General features: G+C 43.3%; 1 protein-coding gene across 2 annotated transcripts in view; it reads right to left on the reverse strand.

Annotated features, from left to right (window-relative positions):
- Positions 1-16,596, reverse strand: part of MCM10 (minichromosome maintenance 10 replication initiation factor) — an 87,856-nt gene that overhangs the window by 14,791 nt on the left and 56,469 nt on the right. The window lies entirely within an intron of this gene.

A 16,596-nucleotide genomic window follows, 5' to 3' on the forward strand; every position in this document is an offset into this window, starting at 1 on the left:
CTCTGCTAGTTTTTATTGAGTTAGGCAGCTGGAAACCCTCAGCATTTATGAATGAAACCTAAACTCTCTCAAGGTACAGTGAAATTGTTACTTTCGATTTCTAATGGACATGAACTGGGGAAATTTGTTTTATTTCATGTAAAGATTATTTATTTATTTATGTTAGAGAGAGAGAGAGAGAGCACAAGCAGCAGCAGGTGAGAGGGGCAGAGAGAGTGGGAGAAACAGACTCCCCGCTGGGCAGGGAACCTGACAGGGGGCTCAACCCCAGGACCCTTAGATTAGGGCCTGAGCCTAAGGCAGAGATGTTTAACCCACTGAGCCACCCAGGTGCCCCATGGGGACTTTCTTGTAATACAGAGCTGTGTTTCTACACCAACTGAGGGCAGCAAAGACACATACTACTGATTATTAAGCATACCAGTTAGAATTTAGATCAGGAAAAACAAGGAGTCCCCTTTTTTTCAATCTGCTAAGCACAAATTGTGTACATTGTGCAAAAATGTACGTTCACCTTTTTTGTTGGTTTCTTTGAGGGGACACTTTTTTACTTCTTTCTCTTTATCTCTCTCTTTCTTTCTTTGAGAGAGAGAGCTCAGAGGGAGAGGGAGAAGCAGACTCCTTGCCTAATGGGGGCTCGATCCCCAGGAACCTAGATCATGACCTGAGACAACGGTAGATGCTTAAGCTACTGAGTATCCAGGCGCCAGGAGGCCACAGTTTAAGCTCATATCCGGCTGGAAACCGGAAAAGACAAGACAACCCCTGATAGGCTTTAAGGAAATTGGATTATGGAAGAATTGGTCATAAAATGTACATAAGGAATGCAGTGTAATCAGCATGTATGTAGCCCTGTTCTAGCAAAAACCTTTCGAACTCTTTTCAAATTTCAAATACTTATGAAAAAATAAACTTCAACGGGGAAGCAGACAGCAGGGGATCCCTGGGTGGCTCAGTGGTTTAGCACCTCCCTTCAGCCCAGGTTGTGATTCTGGAGTCGAGATTGATTCCCACAGCAGACTCCCTGCATGGAGCCTGCTTCTCCCTCTGCCTGTTCTCTACCTCTCTGTCTCTCTCTATGTCTCTCATTAATAAATAAATGAAATCTTAAAAGAAAAAAAAAAAAGGAAAGCAGACAGCACAGTTTATGTCCCTTAGGCATTTCTGGTTGCCAACTAGTCTCTCAGGAAACAATTCATTTCCCATTTGTTCTGTGTCCCTGGTGTTATTAATTCATTTTCCCAAACATCCAAGCATCCATTCCTATTCAGCACTATAGGACTAGATGTCGAAGAAAGACAACAAGTGGAGGAGTTAGGATGGCTCCTTTTGTCTGTGTGGACCCACCTGGGAGAGGTGGGCAGGAGGATCAGCTGCAGAATGGAGAGCTGGGACAGGATTACCACCGGATCTTAGCAGAATGAGGGGCAGCCTGGTTTCCCAGTGGCTGCAAAGGGGAGGGATTTATCCTGGGCTAACCTTTTATTTCCCCAGAGACTCACTTCAAAGGACTATAGGAGGTACTCCAAGTGCAGACCAAAACAAATAGAAAGGATCCCTTTTGTTGATGATTGGCACTGACAGCCTCAGAAAAACAGACCTTGGCTCCTGGTATCTGCTTGGAGTTCCTCCTTTGTGAGCCACAGACTGAACCAGTTTGAAAAGCTTCTGATTGAATCAACAAAGTGTGGTAACCTTTCCCAAAGCCAATCCTAGTAATATGGCTGCATGGTTCAAACCAAATCCACCTGTGCAAGACCTTTTCCTACTAACCCTGGGCAGGCCGGCAGCTCAGCTCCCGTACCCATCCTGTATGTACAGCATAGCCCACCACTTGGCCTTGATACTTTTCCAGAAGGGTTTATTTTTTTTTCCCCCATGTTAAGATCCTGCCTTCCCAAAAAGAGAGGGTAGGCCCCTAACCTCTACACCAAACGTGGGGTTTGAACTCACAAACCTGAGATCAAGAGTCTGCTCTCGGGGCACCTGGGTGGCTCTGCGGTTAGCAACTGCTTTTGGCCCAGGGCGTGATTCTGGAGTCCCAGAATTGAGTCCCACATTGGGCTCCCTGCATGGAGCCCTCTTCTCCACTTTCCTGTGTCTCTGCCTCTCTCTCTCTCTCTCTCTCTGTCTCTGTGTCTCTCATGAATAAATAAATAAAATCTTATTAAAAAAAAAAAAAGAGTCTGCTCTCTACCAACTGAGCCACTTAGGCGCCCCTAAATTTATTTTGTTTTGTTTTTCAAGAGATTATAAATGATGGCCTATGCACAAACCAGAGGGATAGCAGGGGAGATGGAGAAATATACCCCTGCCAGGCAGGGTGAACTGAAGTGGGGGTGGATAGCACCTTGAGATCATGACCTAGCAGAACGCAGATGGTTAACTGACTGAGCCACCCAGTCACCTCTAGTTTTGATATTATTAAAGAATTTGAAAATGGTAATAAAATGCACAGAACATACAATTTATTATTTTTAAGCCTCCAATTCAGTGGCATTAAGTACATTCTAATCGTTGTGCAACCATCACCATCATCCATCTCTAGGACTCTTCGTCTTGAAAAACTGAAACTTTGTCCCATTAAACACTAATGGGACACTTTGTCCCCATTCCCTTTCCCCCAGGTCTGGGCACCCACCATTCTATTTTCCATCTCTATGAATTTGACTACACGGATAACCCAGACAAGGGGGATCCTACAGTATTTGTTACTCTGTGACTGGCTTAGTCACCTTACATAATGGCCTCAGAGTTGATGTATGTTGTAGCTGATGTGTGAAAACTTCCTTCTTTTTGAAGTCTGAATAATATCTATGTATGCAGGACGCCTGCGTGGCTGGCTCAGCGGTTTAGTGCCTGCCTTTGGCCCAGGCCGTGATCCGGGAGTCTCGGGATCGAGTCCCACATTGGGCTATCTGCATGGGACCTGCTTCTTTCTCTGGCTATGTCTCTGCCTCTGTCTCTGTCTCTGTCTCTCATGTATAAATAAATAAAATCTTAAAAAAAAAAAAAAGAAGGGAGTGATGATGTTACAAAGCTGTTTTCTATGTTTATTGTTTATGATGATCATGCTAATAAAGCATGCAGGACTTGTGGTTGCCTTGCAAATGAAACCCTGGCACAATGATTCTGCTCCCCCCACCCCCGCCCCAAACACAGATGGTCCTCCTGGAGGCTTTGGAGGAGGGGGATTTCACAGGAACATGAAGGTTTTGATATTGGGGTGGAATGGCTCTGTCACTTCCTAGGAAGTTAATGTCCCTGAGCCTGTTTCCTTAATCTAAGGTAGCAACACATATGTCTGACCTCTAGGGTGACATGAGAATATATGGTATGGGGCATGCAGCACTGCTTAGATTCTTTTCAGGAATAAAGAATTGGGGCCCCTAGGTGGCTCAGTCCGTTGAGTGTTGGACTCTTGATTTCAGTTCAGGTCACGATCTCAGGGTCATGAGATCAAGCCCTACATCAAGTTCTGCACCTGTGCTCTGGGCCTGGAGCCTGCTTAAGACTCTCTCCCCCTCTCCTTCTCCCTACCACCCCCTCTCAACAGCTGATATGTGTGTGCACTTTCTCTCCCTAACAAACAAACAAAGAAACAAACAAAAAACAACAAAACAAAAGAAAAAAATATATATCTCTAGTCTTGGAAGGGCTGTCAGCAGATGTTCTTCAGGTGTCAGCCCTCAAGAGAGGGTCTCAGCTGCAGAGCTGCCTTGGCCAATGTCAAGTGGCCAAGGCAGCTCTGGTACTGTTACAGTGGCTGGTACAGTGTTACAGCTGGTACTACGTAGGGGGTGTCAAGGCTGACACTTCTCAGCCCAACTCAAGGCAACTCTAATGGGCCATCCCATTTCAGAATGTCTCTCAGCTCAGGGTGTCTCTTTCTCTAAGTTGTGCTTGCATTAGATGGTCCAAATCCTTTTAATTTTTGACTATGTAAGAAGAAAATGACATGTAAGTGATTATTAGAATTTGCATTCCTTTAAAAAAAAAAAAATAAAGGGGCAGCCCGGATGGTGCAGCGGTTTAGCACCGCCTTCAGCTCAGGGCGTGATCCTGGAGACCGGGGATCAAGTCCCACATCAGGCTCCCTGCATGGAGTCTGCTTCTCCCTCTGCCTGTGTCTCTGCCTCTCTCTCTCTCTCATGAATAAATAAAATCTTAAAAAAAAAAAAAGAATTTGCATTCCTTTGATAATAATGAGATTGAGGATTTTTTTTAAAAGATTTTATTTATTTATTCATGAGACACACACACACAGAGAGAGAGAGAGAGGGAGAGAGGCAGAGACACAAACAGAGGGAGAAGTAGACTCCATACAGGGAGCCCGACGTGGGACTCGATCCCGGGTCTCCAGGATCACGCCCTGGGCTGAAGGCGGTGCTAAACCAGTGAGCCACCCAGGCTGCCTGACTTGTCTCATCTTTATAGGCTTTCTGTGACTGACCTGCTAAATGCTGGTTTCTTCTTAGTTCTAGGTACACCTTCTTCTATAAAAGTTGTAGAAAAGATTTCACATAGCCATACATGGCTCAAATGTTTTGAGAGATTAGCCTATTTTTTCCTTCTCATTCACTGCATGCCTGACTCCATGTTGTTATTCCCTGCCTCAGGGACTTTAACAGAAGCAGAATGTGACGTCCAGTCCTGAACCCACTGAGGGGTGGTGATATATGTCCTGGTAGGTAGGGAGGAAGGAGGGTGGGGACGAGGGTTTGGGCAGGGGTGATGTCTGAAGTATGTAATGAGGGTACCATTAATTAGATATCGTGCAGACAGGAATGTGGCACATCTTGACAGTTTCTGAAGTTCCTGAAAAGTGGGTAACTCATCAGGCTTACTGGAAGCACTTCAGGGAAATCTGCATTTAATTCCTGGCTCTACTGCTAATGAGCTGCGTGGCCTTGGGTAAATCACTTAACCTCTCTGGGCCTTACAGTGTTCATTTGAAAACTGGAAGTGATAAGGCCTGTCTTTCAAAGTAAAGCCATCCAGTTTGTGGGTGGAATATCAAAAGAGATCATATAGTACAGCAAGCACTGAATAAATACTAGTTGTGGTATGTATGAATCCTCGTAAGTGTGAAGTTGGGAGGAAGGATATATGTTGCTCCATTTTATGGTAATATGTTCCCTGAAAAGGAGTTTGGGCAAGAGAGGAGACTGGTAAATCCAAGAGTTCTGATTCCCAGTCTAGGCATTTCCTACCACACCACACTCAGAACCCCTGCTGATGCTCCTTACCCATAATTCCAAAGAAAACCATGGGCTGTGGTTTATTTTCTTTCGTGAAGCATGGAGGATATGCGATGCGAAATGTCTATGTTAGCCCCAGTTCCTTAAACATCACAGGTGGAGGCAAAAGTGGAGATTCCAAGTCTTTACTGGGGAATGCAGTCACCCGGGGATCAGAAAGAGGATGTGCAGCAGGAAACAGGAGGAAGTGAGTGGCACGTGGCCAGTGTGTCACAACAGAACAGCCTGTTCTTTATCCTAGGGCCACACAGAGGCTTCCTGGAGTCCCTGACGCAGGAAGAAGAGTGAGTCAGCAGTTGAGCAATTTAGCTTTAGTCTTTCCCTTCTCCCTCCTGGGTTGTGTTTCTGGCTCTCCAGGCATTTGCTGGGGAATTCAGCTTCTGAGGTTCCTGTGTGGTGCATCTGTACCATGTTCAATTATGTTTGAACAATACCAATCTCTCCTTTTAACTAGTAACAGCAATGGCAGCTACTACCTATATTATGCCTTACTATGCGCTGGGCAGTGCTGTGAGCCTGGAATTTGTAGTATTGTTTTTTTTTTTAAAAAAAGAGAGATTTAGGGGATCCCTGGGTGGCTCAGTGGTTTGGCGCCTGCCTTTGGCCCAGGGCGCGATCCTGGAGTCCTGGGGTTGAGTCCCACGTCGGGCTCCCGGCATGGAGCCTGCTTCTCCCTCCTCCTGTGTCTCTGCCTCTCTCTCTATGTCTATCATAAATAAATAAATAAATCTTAAAAAAAAAAAGAAGAAGAAAAGAAATAAGCTTATTAGATTTAAGCTTTCCTCTTAAGGAGCTAGCAAAAAATAAGACAGAAAAAAAGAAATAATAAAGAGTATAAGTCAATTAAATAGAAAATGAACAAGCAATGGGGGGGGGGCGGAATCAGTGACAACAAAAGCTGGTTCTTTGAAAAGATCAATAAAATCAATAAACACCAAGCAAGACTGATAAAGAGAAAAGATGAAAATGTGAGTTTCCAATTTTAGGAATGAAAGAGGGGACATCAATACACAGCACAGAAATGGGACTAGGTTAAGAATAGGAAAAAAAAAAAAAGAACAGGATATTATGTCCAGCTTTCTTCCAATTAATTTGGCAGCTTGCATCAAATAGAAGATCTGAATAGCTATATATCTGCATATCTATATCTGTTAAAAAAAACTGAAGCTGTAATTTAAAACTTCCCACAAAACTCCAGGCTCAGAGAAAACTGTGAGCTCCAATGGCTTCACTGGTGAATTTATCAAACATTTCAAGAGATAATATGAATCTTACACACATCTTTGAGAAAGGAGAGGAGAACACTCCTTAACTCCTTCAAGGAGGCCAGCATTCCCTTGACACTGAAATCAGTAAAAGATATTACAAAGTAACTACGACCAATAGCCTAAAACACAGATCCAAGAACTGTAAATAAAATACGAGCACAGTACAATTCTGCAGTAAATAATAAAGATAATCCAGTAGCATTAAGTAGGGTTTACCCCAGGAATACAGGGTGTGTGGGTTTCACATTTGAAAGTCAATCATTGTAATTCATCACATTAAGGTAATAAAAGAAAACCTGTACATTATCTCAGTAGATGTAGTAAAAGCAATTGACAAAACCCAGTAACATTAACAACAAGAAGCTCAGCACGCTAGAAGTAGAAGGAAAGGATCTCATTCTGATAAAGGACACCTGCAGAAAACCAACTGCTGACACCACACTTAGTGAGGACAAACTATACTTTCCCCGAGATGGTATTCTTCCACTTTTACGCAGCCTCTCATCATAGACTTTAGCCACTGCCCTAAAGGAATGTAAAGCATACAGATTTGAAAGAGAGAAGGAAAACTCTTATTCACAAATAACATGACTGTGTACATAGAAAATCCTTAAGGACCTACAAAAGCCTAATATAAAAAAGGGAATTTATCAAGATTGCAGGAGAAAAGGTCAATACACAAAAATATATAGCATATGCATATATTAACAGCAAACAATTAAAAAATAAAAAATTTAGATTCCATAAAAACCCCCATAAAATACCTAGGAATAAATTCAACAAAAGCTGTGCAGGGCCTCTATACAGAACAGTATTAAGACATTGCTGAGAGGCATTAAAGAGGATTAAAATAAATGGAATGAGACATTATGCCCCTTGATTGGAAGACCAATATTGTTAAGCTTGCAATTGTCCCCAAAGTAATCCACCTAAAGTGCTTCTAAAATGTATATGGAAGTAGAGAAGAATGAAGAATAGCAAAATTAGGAACACAGTTGGAGGTCTTAGGCCATGTGCCTTTAAGACATAAAAAGCTGCAGAACTGAAGACAATTGGTATTGACATCAGGGGAGGCAAACAGATCAATGGAACAGAATAATCACACAGATACATGGTTAGCTGATTTTTGACAGACACAGCAAAGCAATTCTATGGAGAAAGAAAAAATTTTCATCAGATGGTGCTGGAACAATTGGATATCCAAAATAAGAAGAAACAAATGCTGACTCCTATATCATACCATACACAAAATTCAGTTCAAGGTGAATTACACACTTTTTTTAAAAAGATTTTTATTTATTTATGAGAGACAGAGGCAGAGACATAGGCAGAGGGAGAAGCTCCCTGCTGAGCAGAGAGAGCCTGATGTGGCGCTGGATCCCAGGACCCCAGGATCATGACCTGAGCCAAAGGCAGGTGCTTAACCAATTGAGCCACCCAGGCACCCCAATTATACAAAACTTGTATAAGAAATTAGAGAAGACCTTTGAAACCTTGTACAAAGTACTTAAAAATACATTAAAAATTTTATATCTGACAAAATATCATATCAAGAACATAAACAATCTATAATAAAAAGACAAACCAATAAAAAAAAAAAAAAAAAGCAGACCTGAACAGGAACTCTACAAAGGAACACATACAAATGGCCAGTAAAAACATGAGAAAAAGCTCAACATCCTCAGTCATCAGCAAAATGCAAACTGAAACTATAGCATAATATAGTTTTAATAACAATCACTCAATGGGCTAAATTAAAAGCAGTAACATCACCAAATGTTGGTGAAGATGTAGAGCAACTGGAACTCATATACATTGCTGGCTCCTCACACTCTAGATTTTGAGTCATAAAGGTGACGTTTTAACCTCCACCTTCTGTTTTGTTCTTTAATTTGTCTAGGACCCCAGTGAGAAAAAGAGAGCCTCAGCAATCTTATCTCTGAAATGGTGATAGTCCCCTCACCACGGCATTGAGGGTTGTTCTGAGAATCAAATGTGGTAATTCTGGCCTTGGGACAACCCAGACACTCTACAAGATCATACATAAGCTTCCTCTTACCTTTTCCTTGAATAGCTCTTTCCATGCTTGGAAGATTCTGTCCCCTTACCCTCTTTGTGCCACATGACAGCCAGTCTCTGCCTCTCTCACTCCCCAGCTATTTCTATAAAGATGAGAGCCTCAAGGATCAGCCTCCCTCCAGCCCATGTCTCCAGGAGCTGCTTCTCTACCTGTCCATCTCTAGCTGCCTTCCCTGGAATCAGCTGTGCTAAAAAGTGCCAGTGGCAAAGATCTGGGGCAGGGGACTTTGTTTTCTTTTTCAATTTTAACCATTTTACCAGCATGGACAATTCATGCTGTTAACACACTGTACGATCTTATAGTAGCCCCTTCCCTTGTTTTACTTCAGTGAAAACAATAAACAGATCGAAATAAAATTAAGAGCCAGGCTCCTGAGCTAGGTAGAAGGAAGCCAGCCAGCCTTCCTTGGAGGCTGTCTGGCAGCAGAGAGCTGGGGCAGAGCCTGCCCTGGCAACAATGGCCACAGCTTGCCACTTGCCCTGAGTTCCCAGAGATGTTGGGAGAATCGATAACATGAAGGATAGTGTGCATGTAAGGAGATGTCAAGGGCTGCTGTTTCTGGGACAGGTTTATTATATGTTCAAGGCTTTGTTTATATGCAAATGAATGATTTTTGAGCTTCCATGCCCTAAATTGGACTGTTTTTCAAAAGGGTGCTTATGAGTCTAACTAGGTCATAGGATGAGATGCCATTTTTCCTGATATTCTCGCTGGTCAGAACAGATGGCCTCGAATTCAGAATCTTTCTAATCTGGTCCAAAGTTGGACATAGGAGGGACATGATTTTCTTCTCCTACTCTCTATCCTGAAGCATACTGTATTCATCCTTCAGAGACTTGCATCTTTCTTTACACTGGCACTCTGTTAGAAGCTTTCCTGCTTACACTGACCACTCTCTTTTCTGGACAATTCTATGTCCCTATCAATGACTTTGGTGCTCATAGCTTATTATGTTATCATTAAAAAAAACCCACAACGGTTTCCAGTTAATAATCTGTCAATTGGCCAGTATATTATTTGAGGACAGTGACCCAAATATGTAATACTTATTAATTATGCTTTTTTTAAAGATTTTAAGTGAGCTCTACACTCAAAATGGAGCTAAAACTCACAATCCTGAAATTAAGACTCACATGCTCTACTCACTGAGTGAGCCAGGTGCCCCAAATTAAGCTTTTTCTTGGAAAGGGAATTGATTAATGACAAATACCATTCTAGCTATGGACTCTCTTGCCATAAAGTAATCGATTCAGATCTTCCCAAAATGGACCCTGAATATTAACAGGTATACCATGAATTAAGATGGTATGGTCAACTAAATTTGGAGGCATGCTGGGATTTTCCAGCTGCAGGACTTGTTAGAGCCTTTAATATGCTTCTGCATTGTGAATCTGGTAGAGAGGAGAGGGATAGTCTAGTAGTTCCCAAATTTATTTGACTCTGGTACCCTTTTGTCTTCAAGCATTTTGCTATGCTGGTGTGTCCAAAATTTAGGGAAGCTACATCCTAATATATTCCCCACTGCTAGGGTACAACTGGGAAGTCACATAGGATGACACTTTCTCCTTCCAAGTAAGATGCATTCTGACATTTACTAGGAGGAAGAAGGCCAGGGATCTTACCTGCCATTTTCTAGTCCCTCTGGTTTCTCAGACTTCCAATGCAGGACTTACCAAACAGAGTCCCCACAGAGGCTTGCCTTCAAAGCCATCCCCATGAGGATGGCAAGGCAGGGGCCAGTGTGCCTATTTTCCTCTGGCACAGCTCACCTCTACATAGGCTTCCTGACGTGACTCAGTTCCTTTCCTCCCTGGGTCTGCCTCAAGATGTGTCAAGCTGCCAGAACTGTGAAGAACTCAGAATACAAACCATACATTCACCAGATTCCTGGACAGACAGAAACCCTAGTCAGCTTGGCCCACATTTCTTATCCCACAGACCTCACTTGTATGTTCTTCCACAGCCCTTGCCAATGCATCCATCCTTTCCCTTCCGTTCTCCTAGATAGCCCATCTGGAGACCAGAAAGCTGCTCTGGGCTTCATCTCCAGAGAGAAATAGAGAGTGTCTGTTCAGAGAACTGAATGACTCCTGGCACCAGCTCAGGCCCAAGTTATCAATAATGCCTCTGTCCCTGCAAAAATGTGCCAGACCCTTCCCTCCGGGCACTCCTTGGCTGGGGGAGGCACCATACCAGCATGAACAAAGAGTAAGCATCTGTAGTCTCTGTGAAGTGCTGGAGGCACTACAATGGCCACAGGCAGGGAGGAATTTAGGGGAGAGAAGTCTGTTGGGTGTTGAAGGGGCTCAGACAGAAAGCTGAGCTGATCTAGAAAGGTCAGTAAAGTTATTTTACAAACAGCACGTTGGCTTCTTGTGATTATAAATGATTGCATGACACTGTACAAAACTTGAAAAAAAAAAAACAACTCCAAAAAACTAAAGAAAATCAAGCCCACTCCTATTATAAGTTTTTTTCCAACACAGACACAGACACACACACACACACTTTAATAAAAAATTAGAGGGGCACCTGGGTGGCTCAGTCAGTTGAACATCTGATTTTGGCTCAGGTCATGATCTTAGGGTCCTGGGTTCGAGCCCCACATTGGGCTCCCTGCTCAGCAGGAAGTCTGCATTTCCCTCTCACTCTGCCCCTCTCCCTGCTTGTGCTCTCTCTCAAATAAATAAAATCTAAAATTGGATGAGTATGTGAATGTGTATCTCTACATAAGTATTATATATATATATATACATACTTGTACCAGTGGTTTTCAGCCTTAGCTGTTCATCATAACCACCTCCAACGATTGTAAAAGATATCAGTGCTGAGACCTCACATAAACTGAAAAGCCTTACAGGTTGGGGTGATGGATACGTTAATTAGCTTAATTGTGATGATTATTCCACAATGTACACATCAAAACATCAGTTGTACAGTTTAAATGCATATAACTTCCATTTGTCAATTATACCTAAATAAAGTTGGAAAAAATAAAATATGGAGATTTTTAATCAGCATGTACTGATTACACATTCAAGTGCACACACACACAGATGTTGACATTCAGGCACCGTGTATTTTTACAGCACCACGGAGATCTGAATGTGCAAATGTGAGGTCCACATCTCTAGACCCTTCAGAGTAAAGTGAATGAACCTTCATCCATCCCAAGAATGAGAACATTAGAGACCCCCATCTGATGACAATGGCAGAGTCCAGAAATTCAGTCTCTTCCCCAATGTACATCAAGGGTCTTGAGGGCAGCAGCAAAGCCTGCCTTGGCTGTATCTTGGGAATCTGGGCTTGGGATGGTGGGTTTGTAGTAGATGTGGGATTTTTTTTTTTTATTATTTATTCATGAGAGACACAGAGAGAGAGAGAGGCAGAGACACAGGCAGAGGGAGAAGCAGGCTCCATGCAGGGAGCCCGACGTGGGACTCGATCCTGGGACTCCAGGATCACACCCTGGGCCGAAGGCAGGTGGTAAACCGGTGAGCTGCCTTTTTTATGACGGTGGTTGGGGGTAGTTTTTCATATGGAAAATAGAACAGAGGTGTTCCTCACTGCTCCTGAGAGGTAGACAAAACACAAGGCAAGTTTAGAGGAACAGTGGGTGATCAGAAAGCCCTAAATTCAGAGTGACAGGAAATATGCTTAGCTGGCATAGGTCAGTGATCAATCAGAATCAAGGTGAACTGTGGAAGCACAGCAGGGTTCTGCAAGTTCCCTGCTGGGCCAAGCATCACCCCTTTCGAGAATGGATTGTGGAAAGCATGGGTTATGGAGAAGAGCCTGGAGCACTGGGGGCAGAAGAGGGCTTTGGGAAGATGGCTCAAGAAAGTGGCTATTTATCCACTAATAAGAAAGTATTTTAATATTTTAGGAATACTGTAGCCAACACAGTGCTTGCCTGCTGAATGAAGATCAACCCAGATACGAGTGATCTCCTGGCAGTACTCTATGCAGCTGTAGAATATTTCGTGCCTTTTTCTGAAGGGAACAACTCTTGTCAGACTTAGCTCCACAGGGAGACCACTAGAGACCATTTTCATAGGGGCTAATAAAATTCTGTCACACGACATGAGGAGAAAAGCTATAAAGAAGCTCCATGACACTCTAGAAGAGAAATAAATGTATTTCACAGGAAAATAACCAACAAGAAAGGTTTTAGAAATGTTGTCCTGACTCACGAAGCTCTCATTGTCCACACCCCACTGTGTCAACACCATTAGCTCCAGGAACATCAAACCAGGTGAGACATTTTTTGTAAATGTCACCCTCTTGCCCAAAAAACAAGCCTTCACATTCACATCTAAGGTTTTCTAACTGCTCCTGCAACCTGAGGAGGTGGCAGAAAAAAATGTTCATCTATATTTGCTATGGGGATTCCTGAGGAAGTTGAGTTCTGGGGATCTCCTTGTTCCCAGGGTCATGAGTTCCTTTTTTTTTTTTTTTTTTAAGATTTTATTTATTTATTCATGAGAGACACAGAGAGAGAGGCAGAGGGAGAAGCAGGCTCTTCGCAGGTAGCCCGATGCGGGACTCGATCCCAGGACTCCAGGATCATGCCCTGAGCTGAAGGCAGACCCTCAGCTGCTAAGCCACCCAGGTGTCCCATGAGTCCCTCTTTTGGTATAATCCTTAACTCACCCTACCAAATGGGCAGGGGGAATGAGCTTAGGAACATAATTAGTCCATTGAAAATGAAATAACATGAAAAAACATAATATATTCTTCTTTTTTTTAAAGACCCATTTATTTATAGAGAGAAGAGGGAGAAAGACAGTGTGTGAGTGGGGGAGGGGCAAAAGGAGAGGGAGAAGGGGAAGCAGACTCCCTGCTGAGTCTGGAGCTGACAAGGAGGTCAGTCTCACAAACTTGAGATCATGATCTGAGACAAAATCAAGAGTTGGAAGTCCAACTGATGGAGCTACCCAGTAGCCCCAGAGCATAATATATTCTTAATATTAGGTGCTGAAAATGGGATTTACATATTTGTTTTGGGAGAACATTTACCACGGGCCATAGCATCTAGTGATCTCATTTGGCTGGGTACACTGTCCCCAAGGGCCATTTCGATTTACATGAGTCATGCCCATAGGCCCTGGTGGATCAGGTGATATGCTGAATCAATGACTTTTTCAGAGTTAAGATTGTAAAAGACAGCTAAAAAGGTAAGGAAGACTTTATTCAGGGATATTGCAATAGTGTAGTGACACTAAACTCAATTCCACTGAAGCAAGGACCTGGTGAGTTTTTAAGAGGTGGGGTCAGGGGAATCTCAGGCCACCTGCATTTGTTACCTGCCCTTCACAATTGGAGCGGGGTGCCCACCAAAGCCAAGTGTCTACCCTCCCACAGAGACTGGGAAATGGGGATGCTATCTCCTGTGATATTTTCATCTCAAAAAGAAGGTCTCCAGGTCCCTGAGAAAGATATTCCTGGACTGTAAGACCAGCAAAAGACTGGAAGAAGATCTGCATAGATTTCAGAGGGGCAGAAAAAGAATTTATAAATTGCAAGTTTTCTAAAGTAAATGCTCTAAGAAAAGGGAGGTCAGGGGCCTGCCATCAGGAAGAAACCTGTCTAAACTTTAGTCAAATGGAGGAAAACGTTAAAGTCAACTTGGCTACCCTCTAAGGAAATCTATAAATGCACCACAGAATTTGTTCCTGTTTGCTTGAGAACAATCCTGAACCCATGGATACATTAACTTGGAAATTTTGAGTCTCTGTGTGGGTTTATGAATAGCCCACTGAAATAAGCTTATAAATGTTTCCTTTTAATGCCCTCATCCAAGACTATTTTCATTGAATAAGTCAACAAATATTTATGAAGTACCTATTCTGTGCTGGGCATCATTTTAGTAGAGCAACATGGAAACTTCTCTTCAAAGAGACTTCATAAGCAAGAAAGATGAAAGAAAGATGAGTAAATGAAGATATAAAATATGTGAGAGTCCCTCAAAAGTTAAATACGAAGGAACCATGTGATCTAACAATTCTGCTCCTAGGCATCTACCCCACAGAAATAAAAATGTATGTCCACCCACAACTGTGCACAGGAATGTTCATAACAGCCTTATTTATGATAGTCAAAAGGTAGAAACCACCAAATGCCCATTAAATGAAGAATGGATAAATAAAATATGGCATATCTGTACACAGATTTTTCTGTAGCAGGGAGAAATGAGATCTGACATGTGCTACAACATAAACGAACCTTGAACACAGTATTTGAAGTGAAAGAAGCCAGTCACAATGGACCACACACTGTATGATCCTATTTGGACAGAATGCCCAGAACAGGGAAATCCGGAGACACAAAGCAGATTAGTGGTTGCTTTGGGCTTTGGGGGTTGGAGAAAATGAGGAGAGACTGGTAATGGGCTTGGGGTTCTTTTTGGTGTGGTTAAGTGTCCTAAAATGGACTGTGGTGATGATTTAGTATAGTCACAATATTATGGTTGTGAGAAAATGAGAAGAGCACTAAATTTGCTATTAGGAGATCTGGTTGGAACACAAGTGTCAGATACCTGACTTGTCAAATGCATGTCCTTTGAACTTTCTCTTGTGTTCTCTGCCTCATTGAATGGTCTTGCCATCCATCCGCCTGGTTCCCCAAACCAGATACACAGGAGCCATCTGAATGCACATCTCCCAGCCTCTCGCTGCCCTCAGCTAATCAGTGGAGCCCTATCAATTCTTTCTTCAGTCTTTTGAAATGTTTTGTCTTCTCCATTCCTGATCCTCCTGCCTTTTTCCTAACATCATGTCCCACCTGGTCTACTGTGAAAGCCTTCTCTAAGTCCTAGAGATAATACCTCCCACCTTCCACATCACTGGGAGGGCAGTATTCCTAAAAACACCCCTTGTGTCCCTACTCTGCTCAAAATCATTCAGTGGTTCATGACTGTGTCATGACAGCAAACACATATCCAATACCCCATGTGTGCCAGGCACCATTCTGACTTTGGGTACATTAACTCTAATCCTCACATCAGTATGTGGCAGAGGAGGGGATTAGGCATGAAGAGGTAAATGATCTACCCAAGGCCGTGTGCTGGCCAAGCCTGGAGCTGGAGTTGAATCCAGGGAGCCTGGTCAGGGTCTGTGCTTGTAGCCCACACACTAGGCTGCCTCACGACGATGGAGACCAAACTCTTTCCTGTGACCTCAGCCCTGCCTAACCCCTGCTCCTCAAAGGCTCTGGGGCTCTGGAAATACTGAACTGTCTGCATTTCTTCGAAATGGACTCACTTAGCCTTGCCACCTCGGGTATGGCCAAAAAGTTCAGATGAGACAAATGGGGGACATGACTCCCATGGGTGCCCTCCATCTCCCCACACTTTCAGGTAGGTGTGGGCTGTGGCACACCTAGGTTTAGTGATGGTCACCATTAAGAAAACTCTATAAACAATGTCCAAAGTGCAACTCTTCAGCTAGTAAGAGAGTTGAGGATCGTTCATGATAAAGGAGAATGTCAAGAACATACCTCCAAAGGGACTGTACCCTGATGGCTACACAGAGCTATGATCCCATTAGCGTTCTCACTTCTAGGAACTCACTTCCTTCCCTACATGGAGTGTACCTTTGTCTCCTTCCAGAGACACATGCTCAACTGTGGGCTCTTCACACACTGTGCACTGCTCTCTCTCTGCAGTGAAAGGCAAACTGGCACTCTTCCCTCAAAGTCCTGAAAGGGCTGAAAGGGACCCCAGCACAGGAGTCTATGTTTTGCTTGACAGTGAACATCAGCTGGGGGATACTTCAAGGTGAGGGGTACTCTGGTTACTGTCGTAAAAGCCTATATGTCCATGTGAGAGTCACCTGAGGGGGTCTTCCAGGCTTTCTGGTCCCTCCTTGCCTGACATTTCAGTCTCCCACTGAAACCTGGTTCCCCCCACAGGCTTCAGCCTCCAGGACTAGAGTCCCCACCTTCCCTGAAGCAGATGCCAGGATCTCTTTGGAAGTCTTTGGAATCC

This window comes from Vulpes lagopus, chromosome 8, assembly GCF_018345385.1.
Source record: "Vulpes lagopus strain Blue_001 chromosome 8, ASM1834538v1, whole genome shotgun sequence".
NCBI classification, from domain to species: Eukaryota; Metazoa; Chordata; class Mammalia; order Carnivora; family Canidae; genus Vulpes; species Vulpes lagopus.